Source organism: Danio rerio, chromosome 17 (genome assembly GCF_052040795.2).
Source record: "Danio rerio strain M-AB ecotype USA chromosome 17, GRCz13ab, whole genome shotgun sequence".
NCBI lineage: Eukaryota > Metazoa > Chordata > Actinopteri > Cypriniformes > Danionidae > Danio > Danio rerio.
Window position 1 is genome coordinate 33,305,001 of NC_141037.1, and position 20,721 is coordinate 33,325,721.

The 20,721-nt window shown below is 36.5% G+C and overlaps 2 protein-coding genes across 2 annotated transcripts in view; both read left to right on the forward strand.

The window, feature by feature from the left end:
* LOC147839992 (uncharacterized) overlaps positions 1-20,721 on the forward strand; it is a 782,854-nt gene that overhangs the window by 546,318 nt on the left and 215,815 nt on the right. The window lies entirely within an intron of this gene.
* insyn2ab (inhibitory synaptic factor 2Ab) overlaps positions 1-20,721 on the forward strand; it is a 207,493-nt gene that overhangs the window by 15,830 nt on the left and 170,942 nt on the right. Inside the window, exon 2 of the mRNA XM_087290738.1 lies at positions 7,300-7,427. The gene's annotated coding sequence lies outside the window, so the exon portion shown is untranslated. The remainder of the gene's footprint in view (positions 1-7,299; positions 7,428-20,721) is intronic.

Here is a 20,721-nt window from a genome sequence, read left to right on the forward strand (position 1 = left end):
ATACCTCTCTGGTTATTACCCCGTCCCCTCGCCGCAGAATGAAATGAAAAACAAAGACCTGAATTTGAATCTCTCTTGGCACCTTCTAGAGATGAAAACAGAAGTTTACATTAGATTGGGAGTGTGAAAACTTGACTTTTTTTTTTTTCATGCATCAGCAATTTTGTCGGTTGGAATCTGATCAGATAGAGCATCCAGACACCTTTTATTGAAGCTGAGATGCTGAGGAGTGAATTAATAGTGTGTGAGATCGATGGCTAGCCAGTGTACATAAATGTGGAAATCAGCTGTGAAATCCACGGCATTGGATCAGCTCCACCGCAGCATTGAAGCACGCAGTGACCTTGAGTGGGTTAGTAGCTTGCAGGCTGCCTGGGAGCAGTCAGTCTTTTCTAGAGCACAAGGACGGTAAAAGATCTAAGAAACTATTCTTTTGGCATGTAGTCATTGTTATGTATCAACTGCCTAAATACGAAGATTATTTCCATGGCCAAGAGGTGTTCGATTGATGCATGTTTGAAAAAATAGGCTTGATAGCTAATCATATAAAACTGGGTGACTTTGTGGCAGTTGCTAAACACACAAATCATGGTCATTTTTAGAAATATCTAACTGAGCATAAAATCATACGCATGTTTAATTTCAAGAGCAATGTTTGGGAGATGCAATTAACAAACTTAATAAATGGAAGTCAATATGTTTGAAGACAACCAAATAATTTAATTCTTTGTATAATCCCTGATGAGACGAAACATAACTTTCACAGGTGAAGTGGATATTTTTAATACCCCTAAGCAAGACCAAATATTAAGGTCTGAGTAGAAGACACTTTTCAGCTGTGTGGTATGGTATGGTTTGGCATGGTTTGGTTCACTTCTATATGATTTTGCTTTGGCCAGTTGGCATTTCCACTGCAGTTTAGTGCAGCTTAACAAGGGTGGGATTATCACAATAGTTGCACAGTCTCTACTGCTGTTACATTATTGTAAACATGACATCAATGCAAAATACAAACAACACAGAGCCAATGGATGCTACATATGGATTGTGTATTTGAGCAATGGTTAGAGACATTCTACCAGAAACTTACATTTTCACTTATAAAAAAGGGAAGGTTGTCGCGGGGGCACTTCAGATCATTTTGAAAGGGCGCTTTCTATTCAAGACTAAAATGGGCATGTGCACTGCACAGGTTGAGCCCTATGTGTGCACGTGCCTGGTACTGTCTTGGAACTTGAGTTGGACATCGTACGTTATGTATTAGTATGTCTATTAATACTTTTGTACAGGATGCATTCACCCAGACAGCATACATGAATGCCATTGTAGTGCCTATTGTGCTGCTATAGACCCTGCTTTGAAGTATGAGCTGATTTTGTTCCCCCAAATGGTTTTCCTATAACTAAAATCAATCTGTCCTGTTGTTCAAACACACCAAAAGGTTGTTGCTTCTAAAATCTTTAAGATCTTTAAAAAAAGGTTCCTACAGTTTGAAATATACCTGTATTCAAGAGTTTACACTTAGCTGATTATTGATTATAGGCAAGTTTGGCATGCTGTCACCAACTATTTTGCACTTGAGTTCAAGGAAGACTTCAAAGGTATAGGGTGCTATTCAGGATTGGGCCCTAGTTGTTTTAATGTATGTATGTGATAAATTGGTTTAGGATCATGCCAGTGGATCTTCAGTACCAATTTCGGACAATCCTTCCAAAGGGTGTCCCATTAATAATTTTAGCTTTTGGGAGCATCCCATTGTGGTCGGTAGCTCTGCTCCCTAGGTGAGTATTTCTGCTAGCCTGCACTGAGGTGAGCTGCACGCAGATCTATTTTCAAAGCAGCATTACATCAAGACACATGTAGATTCCCAGTAAAACCACAAGGAAAGGTGCCATTTGAGATTATGTTCTATGGTGAGTCAGAGAATTGTGATCTGCTTGTTTTGGTGTGTTTAAATTGGAGTAAAACAGCTGCACAATGATTTTCATGGAACAGGCTTGACACCCTAGATAGGAAATGGTGTTCAGTGAATCAGTTTTTTATAGTCAGGCTGTTGGAAGTGGGACAATTGGACAGGAGTAAAGATCTGAGTGACTTTGACAATGGCCAAATTGTTATGGCAGGTCAACTGAATCACAGGGTCTTTGCAAAGGCAAGGCTTGTGGGTTGCTCTTGGACAGCAGTGGTGAGAATTTGCCAGCAGCAGTCTGAGGAGAGCCAAACCACAATTCAGTGACAGGGTGTTGGGTGCCCAAGGGTCATTGCTGCACGAGGACAGCCAAGGCCCAATGGGAAACCCACGTGGACTTAAATTTGACACATGCTACCTAAGCATTCTGAGAGAGCAGGTTCATGACTTTGGTGTTCCCTAATGGAAAGGACCTCTGTCAGCAGAATCACGCACCCTGCCGCAGTAAACAAATTGTACAGGAATGGTTTGATGGACTGGAAATTACATGGTGTTTTCTTGGCCCCATATTCCAAAATCTCAATCCAGTTAAGCATCTGTTGGATGTGCTGGACTAACAAATTTGATCAATGGCTGCTCTAAAGGCCAGAGGGTGCTCTTGCTTGGAAGCTCTGAACACCCAGGAAATCCCTATCACATTGCATTATAAATAAAACGTTTAACTGCTTTCACTAATAGTCACATAACTACAGAATCATCTCACAGAAGGGCTTATTTTCAACACTTAACTGAAGTTTGGAGTAAAACCCTTATTGTATGTGGTAGTTTCTCATGCAGAATTTACCATACCGAGCCATAGTTCATTCAGAGATGACGTAAAAAAATGTAATCACAGAATGATTATTTTGATGTCATTATTGCCTAATTCACTTCATTTTGAAATATTTAAAAAAATTATTTAAATTTCTTTAATGGATAGGACAGTCGAAAGTATTGACAGGAAAGTGTGGGGAACAGAGAGAGGGCTGGATTTGTGTAGGACCTCGAGACAGGAATCGAACTGCCATGTATCAATGCACTAACCACTATGCCATTGATGCCGTCATTAATGTTATTTTGCATAGCTTGTCGGTGTACTCCGAACCCTCTGCCCCCACAAACAACATGGCAATTGACAATAATCGGCAAAAAATTTAAGGTGCTTTCACACCTAGACTTTTGTTTTGGAACCTTTCCCGTTTGCCCAGTTAGCGCGGTTTGTTTGGCATATGTGAATCCAGCAATCACTCTAGGATCCGCGCCAAAATAATCGGCCTGAGATTGTCTGATTGAGGTGGTCTGGGCTCGATTGAAACGAACTCTGGAGTGGATCGATGGCAGTGAGAAAGCAAAATGATCCAAGCCCGGCTATATCACATTATGGTGGTGTAATAGAGTAGGACAGGATGACATTCCTACCGGTAAATGTGCGTTTCATGTCAAATACGAAAGTGAAAGCATGCTAATAACGAGAAAGTGAAAGCTAACTAATAACGAGAGTTGTTTATCCGTTAGGAAAACTGACCGAACTGCAGTCTTATTTTTTCTGTTATTTCTTTCTATAATGTAAAGCCTATAATGCATAATTCTAACCAAGGGCTATGTATAAGAAAGTCTTACCTCTGATTTATATCTGGTGATGATGTCTGTGGGTGTCACCATTCAAAATTAAACTGCAGATTTTGCTTATAATGTCTTAGTGCTCATTGCCATAAATTAAAATAAGAGTGCATGACAGCTGAGCGGGACTCTGCAAAATAAACCGTGAAACTCTGACCAATGTGAGGAGACTTTACTCGCATGTGACTTGTTTAGCTAGCTCCTTTGGTCTGTTTAGAAACTTTGCAGTGTGAAAGTCAACAGCACCAAGTACAAAGTGCAACATTGTAGCTATTTTAATTCCTGTTTCTGAACAAAACAGATGTGAAAGCACCCTTAAATTACTTACTTTCTTTTTTAAATGCCACCCTGGGCAAAACCACCCCAAACATACAGTACCCCCTCACCATCCCCCAATAAATAAAGACACTATATAGTTGACTTTATATATATATTTTAAATATTTAAATATATATTTTAAATATATACATTTTAAATAATTATTATAAATACACTTAAATATATTTATGTATTTTTAATAAATATAACAATTTGTTTGTTATTATCATACAATTATTATTCTAACAAAAATCAAATAGAAATGAAAAACAATGTAAAGACACAACTGGAGTAATATTCTAAGATTTTTGCATGAATATTAATTATGGCAGTTCTATAGAATACAAAAAAAAAAAGTTTTATAGAATTATCTGTTGTCTTAGACCCGACTCATGACTGAGAATGAATGTTATTAAGTGTTAGTGACCTCCCTGACTCATTATTCCTACTTTCTGCTTCATAGCCATGCTTAGTCAAAGTAACATCATCATTATCATATGATATAAACCTTTAATTTTAACCTCAACTTGCATATTGATGCATATCAGCGTGCATGTACATGTACAGTCAACAACCGGGATCAGAAGCAGCGCGTGTGAGGTGTGCGGGAATGGCTTTCTGCACACATGCGTCAATTTGTTTTTACCAGTGTTGTTTAGGCTGCACCGTTGCACATAATGAATAAGAAACTTGCGCGTGCAAAAGACGCCAAATGTAAATGGCCCCTAACATCTTTATTCTGGGATAACAACTCTAAATTACCACACTTGCCTAAAGTAAATCTTATCTCAAAGCTTTTACTGGTGCACTTTTTTTGTTGCACCGTCTCCCCATGCCGCCCCAGTCCTAAATCCGCCACTGAGTGTATGTGTGTGCATGAGAGTGCATGGGGGTGTGCCAGTGATTGGTTGCAGCTGGAAGAGCAATCGCTGCATAAAAAAAATGCTGGATAAGTTGGCGGTTCATTCCACTGTGGCGACCTCTGATTAATAAAAATAATTAGCTGAAAAGAAAATGAATGAATGAATGACTTATAACCTTTATAACACTATACCACATTATAACCTTTTCTAACACGTGTCATGTGGCTTAGCACAGTGACTGAATAACAAACATATATTTGGGAGCTCTCTTTTTCATGGGATATTGTAATTTGATTCATTGTTATAGGAAAAAAAACCATTTGTATTGCTGGATAATGAACATTCAGCCAGTTGCAATAATGAATGCTGGTGTGAAAAGCCCTCTCAGTATATTTTAATATAAGACTCTTGATTGTTCATGACTGTTGACCATTATCCTCTACTTGAATTCAAGGATGGAGCTTCATTGTCTCACATTTATCTGCATAATTAGATTGTTAAGCCTTTAATTCACCATCCAAGCCTGGGCTCCTCTAATGAAGAAAAATGAATCTGCTGTGTTTTATTGAATTAATTTGCTAGTTTGCTTTCTCCCTATTTCACTAGATAAAGGCTCTGTGTGTTTTAAACTGAAAGTACAGTTTAGCACTCTTAGTTTTAAAAAAGGAAGAACTGGGCTTGAGGCTTTTCTGTAACATCCCAACTCAATCCTTCTCTATAGTCAACCTGGAATCAGCCCCAGCAGGTCGAGTGCAGACTAATGGATGGACTAAAATACATCACCTTTGTTGAAAGAGGAGGTGGAGAGGAGAGTTCTGGGAAAGATGGAGCATTTGAAGACGGCATGCAGAGAGATGCACAGAATCTTCTTATAGCGACTGATGGGATCTCAGTGATGAAAATCTGTGTGGATGCTAACAGGGCCAGGTCATTGTTCATATAGATAAACTGCAGTCTAAATTGGGACACTAAAACTGTGAAAAAACCTACATAAATAAGATTCAATCTTTCAGAACATTTAAATAAATGTTCTCTGGGGCTTTCTATTTCTTCATATATTGTAATGAAAGATTTTATTATATTGTATACAGTAAGGGTAAGTACATAAACTTGGAGTTATCTGAAAGGGTAATCTGAAATGTTGAGGATTTTGGCATTCCAGACATTATGGGCTAATAATATGGGGATGTAGTTCAGTGGTTTCCACCACATAAAACATTTGGCAGAGGAATTGGCGGTTCATTCCACTGTGGTGGCCCCTGAAAAATCCAGGACTGCGCCGAAGAATAGTGAGTGAGGGGCTGAAAGCATGATCCCATAAGCAAGTAAGCAAATTCAAATGATATGTTTAACTCGGGGTGTCCGCGGGGTCTTAAAAAGTAATAAAAGTTGATAAATCAAATATTAGAAAATTACAAAATGCATAAATATATTTATTTTCCTCCTAATATTAACAACGGCGTGCTCGATCTATGAGATTAATTTGGGCTGGGGTGCTCCCGCCTGGGTGATGTCATGTAGTTTGTGTCAAACATGGGAAGTTGATGTGATGCTCTCCACATAGAGCAAAACAGATGGGAAAATGTAAGTTTGCCTACTACTGGCTGGAGAAAGATGAGTTTAAACAGTGGCTAAAGCCTGTTGCTGAAAACAACTGTGTAATTTATTCTTTCAAGCTTTGGTTCTTCCCAGTTTGTCTGAGTTCTGTTGCATGGTTGTGCTCCATTGATTTATTTAACTACAACTGTTTATTAACAACTGTTTATTTAGTTAAAGCTTTGATACTGATTAGAACTTGAAGTGGCGATGAGGTTTTAAAATATTCTGAGAAGGTCTTTAAAAAGTCTTAAAAAGGTATTAAAATGAACTTTAGGATAACTGCATATACCCTGTAACTACTTCTAACTTCTCAGTATGTGCAGGTATTGCCCTCCTCAAATATTCAGCTTTGTGGTTTTAAGTATTTTTGTCTGTATTTCCAACACAATCTCATGGCAATTCGTAACTTTTTGATTTAGTGGCTAATTCGTATGAATTCGTGCGATCTAATTCATACAATTTAGTACGACTTGCTCATCCCCCAATGACAGTTGGGTTTAGGGGTGAGGTTAGGTGCCACGCCTCCTTTTTAAAATCGTAAAATTTCGTACGACTGAACTCGTACGAATTCGTACGAATTAGCCACTAAACTGCCAAAACGTAATATACTTGTGTTTTCTCGTGAGATCAGGCTGAAATATCTGGACTAGTCAATGATTCAAAATCATGCTGTGTGAAAAGAGTTCTGACCGAAAAATTAACTGGCGACGACCTATACAGGACAGCGGAGAGTTTGGGGAGGAGTTATTTTCCACAAAATCAGAATAAATAACGTTTACAATGAGATTAAACAGAAAGAAAGATTGAAAAGAAACACATTTGTTGCTGCACATTGCAAAAATATTTATTGACCTCCACTCTCAACTCAGAGTCAGAATTGTCAGTGATTGTTTCAATAGACATGCAGTGTGTATTCTCCTGTCACTGATCCATAATCCTGTTTGAACACAGGAGCAACTGAACGCTACACCAGATAGTCATGCAGTGTGAAAACAATGGTGATCTGATGACTTTGAAAACCATGCAGTGTGTATTCGGCATTACCTGACACCTCTTCTGACACCGCGTCCAACGACCAGGTAACAAAGCATGTCCTACACTACACTGTTACACAAATATCAACACATGGCAGCCAGTTGCCTCTTTCAGCTCATGCCATTGTGTGAAAGTCAATCCAATACAAATCCGTGTTCTGGCTTGTGTCCGATCAGTCTCTCATGCTCTCATTCACAAAACACTATTAGGATTTTTTAATGGTCTTTAATGGTGTTCATGTTTATGTTTGTTCTATATTAGGAGATTTTTGTCTCACTTTTAGCCAACTCCACCTAGTCTACGAAAACAACACATGGTGTTTGTCGTATGCTGTACAATCTAGACAACTAGAATCTGAACTTTTTCTTCTTCCTAGTTGAAAATATTGCCAAGAAGGCCTCTAGAAGTCAAACATCTGATCTCTGGACTTGGGGCAGATCAAAGAAGTTTCAGCTAGACGTGTCATCACTTCAAGTTCAGCTAGGTCTGCTAAAGCGGGATTAGCACAGAGCTACCTTATGAGAAACAAATAAATAAACTGTCAAATATGTTTACAGAACAAAATGAGTCAAAGCCCTACTAATAAAAGCAATTTCTGAGAAAATATTAGCTTTAAAGTGCAATATATAATGCTTTAACGCCCTCAGCTGTATTCAAAAGACATTATGTATTATTTTGGTTTTAGCCATAATTGGTACAATAGCAATGGTTTGAAGTATTCACATATGACTGGAAAGTGACTGGAACGCATTGAGGTCGGAAGTGCGGAAGTGTTACATTTCACTGTTGACTTTCCATAGCCTGATATAATGCTTACAATATTAATCTTCAAAATGAATACATTAAAATCTTTACAAAAATGCAGAATCTATAATTAATTTACCCTGTATTCTGTTTAAAGGTACCCTGAAATCAAAGTAGATGTATTTTGGGTCTCATTATCAATATGTTAGTAGGGTAAACCCAGTGTGAACAGTGAAAAAAAGATATAAGCTAGAGGTCTGCATCCACGGGTCCTGACCAGATTTCTTGTGGGGTGGGAATAGACTTCTAAATAAAATGCGGTAGCAGTCGTTTACTCTGGTGTAATTTAAACCGGAGCGCATGAATTAAGAATATAGCGTTCCAGAGTCCCGACGTTGTTTTGGAACAGCATATCTGTGATTTCCTCAGTTTTATTGAGCACCGGTACAACCAGTGCTCATGACTGTTACATGATGAACGCATGACAAGTCCTAACCCTAACCCAGTTTGTGCCTGCATCATCTGCATAATGGTCCTCAGAGCCGGCTTTACTAACATGGGAGAGCAAAGTGAAGATGCACTGTCCTTTAGCTTGCATCAGAAAACAGTTAGTTTAGAGTTAGGAAACCCACATCAGGCAAGTCTGATGTATGCGAGTCTTTTTCATGTGTCATAGAGGCAAATGGAAAAAAACATACACTTTGTGCAATGTGATAATACCTCAAAGTTTTACCCTTAAGCAGTCACAAGACTGGAACCTCAGGTTTAAGGCGACACTCATGTCTCATCACAAAGGAGCAAACAAAACTGCCATTTAGCCTACAATCTTGCACAACCTACAGTTTTATCTGTTATCTCTCTCTTTTGGTAATACACAATTTAAATGTAAGACTTTGGAAACCAGATTTCAATTTTGCGGGAGTGATCGTATCGGGTAGAAAATTATTGTAAGCGGGCAGTGGTTGAACTGAATATACAGCAGGAGCGGTTGGATGCTGAATAAAACCGTGTGAGCGTGGGACTAAAAAGACAGTCCCGTGCAGACCTCTAATATATAAGCATTCAAATTAGGCAGTTGTTACTTCTGTCAGTATGTATAAATTATTTTCCATACTTCAATTTCTCTCTCTCTATGCTGAGTTTTAGCTTAGCTTATCTAATATTTTTAAGGAAGTCTCTGTATATACACTTATTAGCTTGTCCAACATTGTGTAAAGCCTGCGACACATTAATGAGAACCATTGGAAGAGTGAACTTCTCTGTTATTTACTTTCTGAGCCAAAATCTTGGAAGTATAGCTGCAAGGTGCCAAATTAGATCCATGCTAAGACAGAGTCGGTAAGTATAATGAGCAGCCAGAAGTATTGTGTCTGACCCCCACTTAGTCCAAAAGAGATTTAAAAACACAATCATTCATTCATAAACATATGGCATATTAACTCAGTGGCTCTATAGTAATCTACACTGCCACAAAATCAATAAAGCAGGAATATTAAAGTGCTTGGCCAGTGCTGAAAGCTTCGAATTTTGCTGCTAGTCCTCATAGATCACAAATATCCAAGTTCATACAGCCAATTTCCATATAATAACTAGAGGCGAAAGGAGCATCTGCAGCTCACTGCGGTCTGCATCTGGCACTGTTCAGACGGATGTGCCATTACCATTCTGGACAGGACAGATGCTTCACACATGTCATCAGGTGACATCCTGCTAGTTGTCTCTACTAGCGATGTTTTGCACTGTTTGCCCTTTTGGCTGTGTGACAACAGAAGGCAGTCACCCTTAAAGGGACAGGTGAGCCAAAAAAAAAGAGGACATCATTTGCATTGTAGACGCACAACTGTTCTCTTCATTGCAATGCAAAATCACTTTAAGGTATATCCGCTTGTGAATTGAGAAAATTTTAGTTTATGACCATTTTAGTCATTTCATACATTAAAGTGAATTTTATATAAAATCATGGTGTACACAACAGTCTCTGTACTTGCTGCATCACAAACACCTATATTTGAACAGTTAAAAAATGTATTACAGTAAAAAATGTATTACATTCTGGCCATCGGATATTAAGCATGGATATATATATTGCGATTGGACCCAGAAGCTGCATTGCATGACCTCACAGTTAACAAGCGGATTGGGACCCACACACACAAACACATGGACATTTTATTTGATTTGATTTATTTTGAACAGAACAAAATCAGACATAAACATTTCTTTACCAAAAAATAAATTTCAACATGGTCAAAATGAAGTGGAATGAAGCACAAGCTTATTGTTAACATTGTTGACTTTGATGAAGTGTTTTGGACCCATATCTTAAAATTCTGAGAAAGCCACACGCTATCAATGAGTACATAGCACCTAATGAATCTGCAGTGGTCAGGTGGTACAAGTTGGTAGGTGTTACACGACTCCCAGTATACACGTTGTAATTGAGTTCTGAGGATCTGAGTGGTTTTTTGTAGTTGGAATCTCATAAATTTGTAAAAAATAAACCTACATTGTTATATTTTTCAAAATTGTTATTTATTTGTAGATGAGAATGTTGTATGATGCATGTTTGGCCCAACATGAGGATGTTTTTTTTTTTTTTAACTTTATATAAATAAAAAAATAATCATAATGTTGGTACTATTTGGATGAACAATTTTCATAAAGTGAATTTATTCCATGCAAACCAACATCCACATCCAGGATGGTAGTGTGTGCTTAACCTTAAATCGTGTTAAAACATTTTAGGCTGCGTTTTCACTAGTGCATTTTTCCTTTTATATGTATATTTTATCAAATTTACTTGCACATTTCTAATATATATGCATTTATGTTTATACTGGTTTTAGGAGACATCTCCAGTTACATCTCTGATAAGCCCACTTTATATTTAAAGGCTTATGATTAAATAAAAGTCCAAAAAATTTTGGTTTTAGGTTTTTTTAGATTGAATGGAAAAGATGGAAAGTTTATGAAAAAGCAGTCAAAATTGTGCATCATGAATGTTTGCTTCCTTTTAAAAAATAATCTCAGGACACATAACTACACTCTAAAAAGTTCTGTAAATTAACAGTTTTCCGTATTTTGTGATTGATGTTTTTATTTTTTCATTATTTATGCTTTTGAATTGCATGAGACCTTGATCTATCAACTTTTAACCTTAAAAAGTTGGAAAAGGGGAATTTTATAAACATATTTAATAGTTTAAAGTGATATATTGTCTGGGTTGGTGTTGTATTTTATGCTGCAAAAACCTAAGCTGCCAGTATATTTTTGTTATTTTAATGATTCATTTATTTATATATTATTTCTTAGACATTATATTATGTCAAACTACTAAAATGTCAATAAAAGTCTCTTTGTTAAACTGAAGAGTTGAATTTAAGATTAAAAGCTAACAGTGCAGAGATCAAAATCCCATTATGAAATTCACAACCGTAAACAGACGGAAAACACAAAATATGGAAACTGTTATTTAACAGATCATTTTATAGTGTATGTGAATTGCACAAAAAAGGTGGCTTCTTAAAACTAAATTAAATATCTTTGATATATTTAAAACAATAATAAAAATAGATAACCATTTGACTCTTCACCTCTGTAATTCCCTGGTTTGACCCTTGTCTGGCAGTTTCGAGCAGCATTATACTTGATCATTGCCTTCCTCAAACTGCACTGCCCCTCCATCATTTGGCCTCCTGCTGATTTATTGCTTCGCATTAAATTCTGTGACACAGTTTTTGTCTCAGCTGAGCAATTGGCCGCTTAAGCAGCTCTGCTAATTGATCCTGTAAGACTTGTAAATCATGCTGGTGTTCCTCTTTTCTGTCTCTCCCAGCCTGTGGATTAATCTCATTAAGAACTACATTACACTCGCCAAGGCGCATTACAACGCACTTTTGCAGCTTACAAGAGACTCGACCTCCGTGCAATAACTGAGTTGTGCAGACCAGCGTAAAAAAACTTTGGAAATTTCACAATAAAATATGATACACTGTTGTGTTGTATTCTATATTAAATATTGGGTTCAAAAACAGTGTATTCGATTGATTTTCATTATGGATTTTTTTGTTGCAAAAAAAAAAAAACAGTGATGTTTTCCATTATACACCCTAAAAATTGATTGCTCTTTGTTAAAACTACTTATTTTAATGAAATGAAACAACAAAATTCTGGATTTTTTTGGGGGGGACAACTTAATTGTTTTATGTTCAATCTACTTAAATTTATGAAAATAAGTAAGTAACTTGTTTCCTTCATGTTGTCCCAACACATATCGATTGTGTGGAACCTAGCTTTATTCAGTATTGTTTTTTTGCTAATGTAAACTAAACCTTATATTATTAATACAAATTTAAAACATTATTTTAAATATATATATATATATATATATATATATATATATATAGAGAGAGAGAGAGAGAGAGAGAGAGAGAGAGAGAGAGAGAGAGAGAGAAAAACAATGTAGAAAATAATGTTCAAATATGTCAAAGACATCTAAAGTGTCTCATTTTAGAATCTGCATTACATAAAAATGAAAGAAGTGATTTTAAATACATAGATTAAATACACATATGGCCACATAAAAAAAAAAAAATCCAGTTTGAACCTTTTTTCAAAATTGTCTCCAGAATGTGTCTGTAAAGTTTCAGCTCAAAATACCCATCAGATAATTTATTATAGCCTCCAAAACATGCCCATTTTGGTGTCTGACTACAGTGTAGTTGTTTTTGTAGCCTGTTTCTTTAAGTGCAAATGATCTCTTCACCCATTGCTCCCAAGTGTTTGTCTGCTTCTCTTGTGTTACATCAGATAAACAGCAGACAATGATAGAGACAGATATGGATGAAGCTGAAATACAGCTCGTTAGCAAAAAAATACCACGTTTATCTGATATAATTGTGGTGGAATTTATTCAAGCCTGTCTGAAACGATGAGTCACACACAAATGCTGCATCACATACAAATGCACACACAAATACTGATACCATGTGGCCGTGGTGAATATAGCGGTCTTTATTACAAACATGCTCTGTTTTAAACTTTTAAAACTTATGTATAAAATATATTTTATAAAAATTGCAGAGATTTAGAACAAATATTTTAATCTCAGTTACTTTGCAAAATATGTTCTGTGTAATTATAGAAACATGGTGCCTGTCAATCATTTCGGTGGGTGGGGAGAACCACATTCCTATAAAAAGTTGCAGTGGGCCTCAAAATCACTGAGATTTTCACTGAGAACTTTTAAAAAGAGACTTGTTGGGTTTATGTCTCTGTAATATGACAGTGGACACACGGTTCTGTCCAAACAGCTTACAAAAGTTGATTTTCATCATAGGTGCCCTTTAAGAGAAATTTAAGCTCACTGTAAATGCTTTAATTTGAATAAACATATTTTAAAGACAGCAAAAATATCAAATAATTAGACGAATATAGTGTAAACTGAAATCAGTTTAAATTAAATAACGTTTATTACAAAATAAGCTAATTTCAGGGAGTTACCAAGGAAATACTTATTTCGTTTATTTTATTTCCCGTGGAATAAATAAACCTAAATGTGACAGATTTTTTTCTTAAATAATTTAAAATTAACTTTTATAAAAATAATGTCAAATATGGCTGAATAATATTATACAGCATCATTCATGCAAATTAATTCAAATATTTATACAAAAATAATAAAGGTATTTATTTTGACCTGCAATCACTAAAATGTATAAAAGATTGTATAATATAAAAAGGATTGTATAATTTAAAAATGATATTTAAAACATTTTAACTTCTTGCTTGCTTAAATTACTAATTTACAATGAATTCATATTTTGGGTCTGCACTGTGATCCTTAAAAAGTGTCTTTTAATAAGCTATCAAAATATATATTTTTTTCTGAATATGAAGATGTAAATCAAGGTAAAAAATTATGAAAGTCTTTATTTTTTCCTCCTTAAAAGGTAATTAAACACAAAACTATGTTTTTTTATGCTTGAACTTCCTTTTTCATATGTGACTTGTCAATATTTTGTCAATATTAAATATCACCTGAAATAACAGCTCAGATAGGTAACACGAATATGAAAGGATTGGCTATGAAAGTTCATAACGCACAACATAAAAAAAGTCAAATTCAGTTAGTGCACCATTAAAATAAACATTAAATATAAAAGACAATTATCAAATATCCTTTTGATTGATCATTTCTATCTATGAAGTGATCAGTTACATAATGGCTCAAATAGGTTTTGACCCTTGCGTTGGTAATTGGATAAGTGTCTGTGGAGCCTTGGCTTTATCGGCTCTCTGTCTCTGTTGATGAAGTAAACTATCTGTATGCCTCTTCTGATGTAATGAGGAATCCGTCTCCACTTCTCTCTCCAGCTTATTATATGAAGGAGTTCTCCTGTTCTTCGATCAGTCCTGAAGTCCCGAAACAAGCCCATTGATCAGCCTGGTGTTATGCTTTCAGTGATTCATCAGCCTCATGGGTGCTTCTACTAGTATTGCATTAGTAAGCAGAGTTCCTCTTATGTTTTACACATTTGTGCGAGTAGTAAAACTCTTGATGGGGTTTATAGCTCATGTTGTATCTATATTATCCATCACAGCCGTGATAATGAACACGTCTGCCCTTACATCTCTTAGAAACGAAAGTTGATTCAGTCGTAACACAGCAAGACACTTCAGTTGTGACTCAAAAAGATCAATATTTCAAATGTGATATTGCTTTTGCTCCAAGCTGGGTGCTCGAAGATGTAAATCACGAAGCCAGGGCACTTTTGATTGGAATGAAGTGTAGTTTTGCTGTCGCCAGTGTAATCATTTCATTTGTTTGCATGTGGTAATTTGATTGAAAATTCCCCAAGACTCGCCAGAATAAAAGCTTCATTTATATGATGAATATTCATTACTCATGCAGTGATTCAGTGGTTATATTTAACAGTTTGTTTCAGTACGATCAAATGAAAGCTGTTTGTCTCTCAACGGGCAGTGTGTTAGGACAGGTATCTAAAATCCTTTTGCTGCAATTCAAGGCATGGCTCTTTCCAAAAAGCAGGCAACCAGCAAATTGAATTTCCCAAACAGTCGAAGTGAGGGAGCCGAAGTGCCTAAGTGCTAAGTAAGGTTCTTATTTAAGCCTTCGGCACTTATTGAAATACTTGATGAAGGATATGAAGTAGGTTTGCAGTGATTACCGAGAGAGCAAATGGGGTAAGATGTGCTACCGGGATGATACATAGTAGAGAAATTGAGCGTAAATCCCAAAGAGTTAAGCCAACTAATGCTAAACAATATACTCTTTTTATGTTGTAAATGTATTTCTTTCATGACAAAACTAAATTTTCAGTTGCCGTTACTCAAGTGTGTTTGTGGAAATTGTAATACACTTAATGTTTTATTTTAATTGCTCATTCATTAATTCAACATAATCTCTTACGTTTCAAATAATTAGAAATGTAGAAAAAACAGCAATAGTTTTGAGCTAGAAGTTTCTGTAACAATATAATATGGTCAAATTTGAACGATTTGATGTAGAACAAATTACTTATTTTAAAAAGAAAAAACTTCTACGGTCTATATCTAAAGTTCAGAATTCAATGGAAAGTGCAAAGAGAGAATTTGTCTTTACTTTTTTAAACCTACAACAAAACCTAGTAGGAACATCTTCTTGCTGGGTTTGTGACATTACAAAACCTAAATTTGTCATAAACCCAGCCCCCATACAAGATGCTTCCTTCAACTTGCTGTAGGTGGATAGCATCTGATGCGTTAAAAAAAAACAACATATAAATATAAAGTTGAAGTCAGAATTATTAGCCCCCCTGAATTATTAGCCCCTCTCTTTATTTTTTGCCCAATTTTTCCCTTATGGAGAGCAGTTTTTTAAAACACATTTCTAAACATAATAGTTTTAATAACTCATTTTCAATAACTGATTTATTTTATCTTTGCCATGATGACAGTAAATAATATTTTACTAGATGTTTTTCAAGACACTTCCATACAGCTTAAAGTGACATTTAAAGGCTTAACTAAGTTAATCAGGTTAACTAGGCAGGTTAGTGCAATTAGGCAAGTTATTGCATAACGATGGTTTGTTCTGTTGACTATCTGAAAAAAATATAGCTTAAAGGGGTTAATAATTTTGTCCTTAAAATGGTTTTTAAAAAATTAAAAGCTGCTTTTTTTTAGCTGAAATAAAGCAAATAAGACTTTCTCCAGAAAAAAAAATCAGATATATTTTGAAAATTCCCTTGCTCTGTTAAACATCATTTGGGAAATATTTAAAAAAAGAAAAAGAAAAAAAAAAAGGGGGGGGGGGGTAATAATTCTGACTTCATCTATATATAAACAGCATATATACATGGCACATAAAATGTAAATTGATTTCATTTTAAGTAGCTTGGGAATATTTAGCGTATATAATATATATTTAAATTGATATAAATAAGTTAAAAAATTTGGAGTCAGTAAGATATCTTAAAAAAATTGTCTATGGATATTTTTGTGTCTTTTTTTTGTTTTTTTTTTCACCTTTAATTTGCATAAGACGGTAAAGGTCACAAATAGGAAAGTATTGGGAGCAGAGAGAGGGGAGAGGTCGGCAAAGGACCTGGAGCTGGGAATCAAACTCGGGTCACCATGAGCACCAAGGTGCTATATGTCAGCGCACTTAACCACTAGGCTATTGGCAGCGACTGTGGCTTTTTTCTTTGACAAAATTGGCATCATCTTAACATTTACTCATAAGGGACTTCATTCAACCATTAAAATATTAAATATTAAATATTAAAATACGCTTACATAGGCCACTCAAAAACGAGAATGGTTCTAAATCTTCATGAGTTTCTTTCTTTTCTTGAACACAAGATATTTTGAAGAACATAGCCAATGAATTCCATCATAGGAAAAAAAACACAATGGCTGTGTCCGAAATTGCATACTTCCATACTATATGGTACATAAAAACCAGTATGTGGGACAAGTAGTATGTCTAAATTCATAGTATTCGAAAACAGTGTGTAAGAAGTACCTGGAGAACCCACTACTTCTGAAGTGTGCATCAGATGGACGCTAGGTTATCCCATGATGCACCGTGAGAGAATTCATGAATGGGAGTGAAGCGATGCAGCAGTCCTCTAGCAAATTCAAATTCAAATGTAGTACGTACTCGAGTAGTAAAGATTTCAGATGCATCCAGTATCAAACAGTCAATGGCCTACTGTTTTTTTTCCAACATTCTTTAACATATATCATTTTGCATTTAATAGAAGAAAGAAACTCAAACAGGTTTGGAACAAGTGTAGGTTAAGTGATGACACAATTTGCTTGAAAAAGCATGCTTAAATAACACTGCAACATTCAATCACAGCGAATCACTAACCTAATCTAAATGGATACGCCACCTTTGCACTGTAAACCAACTGCATGCATTAAGACATACTTGCAACAACTGACATCTTGATCTCTAAACCTCACAGCTCAACAACCAACCATGACTAAGCTTGAAAAATGACCTTGGCGTGGACGTTGTTGTGCTATACATTACAGTTTGCCCAGTTTTGTGATTCTGAATGGAGTTGATGTCATATCTGCTTAGGCGGGGGTGGAGAGGCTCTCATCGCCATGGAGATAAGAGTGCTTGATTTTTTTTTTGCATGAGTGGAGTGGCTTGTCAAGGTCAGGAGCGCAGAGTCTCTCGGCCCACACAGGAGAAGGAGGAGCAGGACATGCTGGTAATTGTTCACCGGGGAGGAAACCTACTCCAACGCTGTGACTGTAATGACAGGGACTAACTGTAAACAGGGACGCTTTCCTACTGTACCCCTTCAGTCTGTGCTGTGATGCGGAAGCATTGTAATTTACTTCAAGTACATCAAACTGTTTGGGCAACAAAACAAAAGCTCTTAGTTAGAGGTAAATTAAAACCAAACCTTATAAAGTACAACCCCAATTTCATAAAAATGGAGACATTTTGTGAAATGTGGCTCAGTGGTTAGCACTGTCTCACAGCAAGAAAGTCGCTGGTTTGAGGCATTTCTGTGTGGAGTTTGCATATTCTCCTTGTTTATGTGGGTTTCCTCTGGTTGCTCCGGTTTCCCTATGGCTATCTCCATGGCAATGAGAGCCTCTCCACCCCCGCTTAAGCAGATATGACATCAACTCCATTCAGAATCACAAAACTGGGCAAACTGTAATGTATAGCACAACAACGTCCACGCCAAGGTCATTTTTCAAGCTTAGTCATGGTTGGTTGTTGAGCTGTGAGGTTTAGAGATCAAGATGTCAGTTGTTGCAAGTATGTCTTAATGCATGCAGTTGGTTTACAGTGCAAAAGTGGCGTATCCGTTTAGATTAGGTTAGTGATTCGCTGTGATTGAATGTTGCAATGTTATTTAAGCATGCTTTTCAAGCAAATTGTGTCATCACTTAACCTACACTTGTTCCAAACCTGTTTGAGTTTCTTTCTTCTATTAAATGCAAAATGATTTATTTTAAAGAATGTTGGAGAAAACCAGTAGGGCATTGACTTTTTGATATTGGCTGCATCTGAAATTTAATACTCAAGTACGTACTACATTTGAATTTGCTAGAAGACTGCAGCATCGCTTCACTCCCATTCATGAATTCTCTCACGGTGCATCATGGGATAACCTAGCGTCCATCTGATGCACACTTCAGAAGTAGTAGGTTCTCCGGGTACTTCTTACACACTGTTTTTCGAATACTATGAATTTAGACAAACTACTTGTCTCACATACTGGTTTTAATGTACCATATCTTGTGTCCAAAGACATGCGCTGTAGGTGAACTGGGTGAACAAAATTGGCCTTATAGTGTGTAATTGAGAGTGTGTATGGGTGTTTTCCAGTACTTGGTTCATCTACTGCATTGAACAAATGCTGAAATAGTTGGCAGTTCATTTCGTTGTAGCCACCCCTGATAATTAAGGGACTAAGCCGTAGGAAAATGAATGAATCCTAAACAAGTTTTGATTTTGATGGCTGCATTTAAACTAAAGTTTAACACATTGTCACATCAACTTTACTTGATTTAATGTTTAATTGATTTGGAATTGAAGTCACAGTTTGCATAGAATGAAGGTTGGGACCACTTTTTTATTTTTAGACTCTGACGCAGTTTCTAGAGAAATGGAATATTAAATGAGCAAACAGTGGGCATGGCTTGTGTTTCGTGTAGTAAAAAAGTCATTTCATTCAGAAAGATCAGGAAAATGGTTTTGGGAGAGTTATTACAACCTAACAGACACCTTCTCACCACCATTCTATTTGTTGTCAAAACAGACAGTTGGAGGGCAGTGGTTATGTATGTTAATCAGTAAACATCTCTGAAATCTGATCCGGCTTTTTACTGATCCCCCTCCTCACTCGTCTTTCTCCCTCGTCCGCTGTTCACTTTCACTTTCTTCTGCGACTCCCCCAACCCCTCTTTACTTTAGTCCATGACAACCAACCCCCGTACCGGCTCTTAACTTGAGTCCGCGACACCCCTCCGCTATCCAACGCCGGTTATTACCCCACCCCACACCCCCCACTCTCCACTTTCGTGCACAACACCTCTACATCCTCGGGTAGCATGCCGGATCTGTTACCTCGATCTGTTCCGGGACCTCGCGATTCACAAGTAAGCATTGGTTAACATGCAGAGAGATAAACAGTAAGTAATTTAATAACCTGCTATGTTTCTTATTCATAGTTTCATATACACATAACCACAGTTTGTTATATCATCATAAAGAAAATCATGTTTATATAAACACTGTAAATAAGGTGGACTTTTTAATCTCTCCTTAATCCCTGTGTCTGAATGCAGACACAGTGGATAGCAGTGCTGCAGGTTTCTTTCCCTATCTATTCCAAACATTGACCCTGCCTGTAATCTGGAGGATTTTAAACATATTCGCCATACATACACAGTATTATGGATATAGGCGATGCGTCTGAATGGTAACAAACTCAACTGATAAAAGACAAAAAGTCTGCCATTCTCCAATTCTCCTACAGCTCTCCAGACAAAATGCTTGCTGCAAACCAACAACTTTGCTGTATCGGCCCTGACAACATCATGGGGAAAAACATGCAACAAACCTTGTGGATCATGGAAATAAACACATACGACCCATGCCATGCACAGACGCGGTTTCACCCAGTCATAGGGTCTCACAGCTTGGCAGGTCTGCCTTGTTTTTGAAAAGCACAAGCTCTCATAAATAACTAAGAAGAAAGGTCTTCTCATAGTATAAGAAAACTCTGCTATGGATAATATTGATAAACCGACGAGTCATTACTCCACTTGCAGATTCACGCTATGTCATTGATTTTGAAACCGCCCAAAAATTATTTTAAGGCTGGAAGATGAAATTAGCTCAAAATTATCCAGGTTTTTCCACAATTAAAGCTGACAGGTGCTAATGTTGTCTTAACTGATGCTCAACACACACAAATCTGTTAAAATTTCAAAAAAAGTACTTCAGGGTGCCTTGAACCTTTAACTGAAAACAAACAGGAAGTGCATTGTCAGATTTCAATTAAAGTTTAGATGGGCAAACATTTTTTTCCTTAATAACATGCACAGATG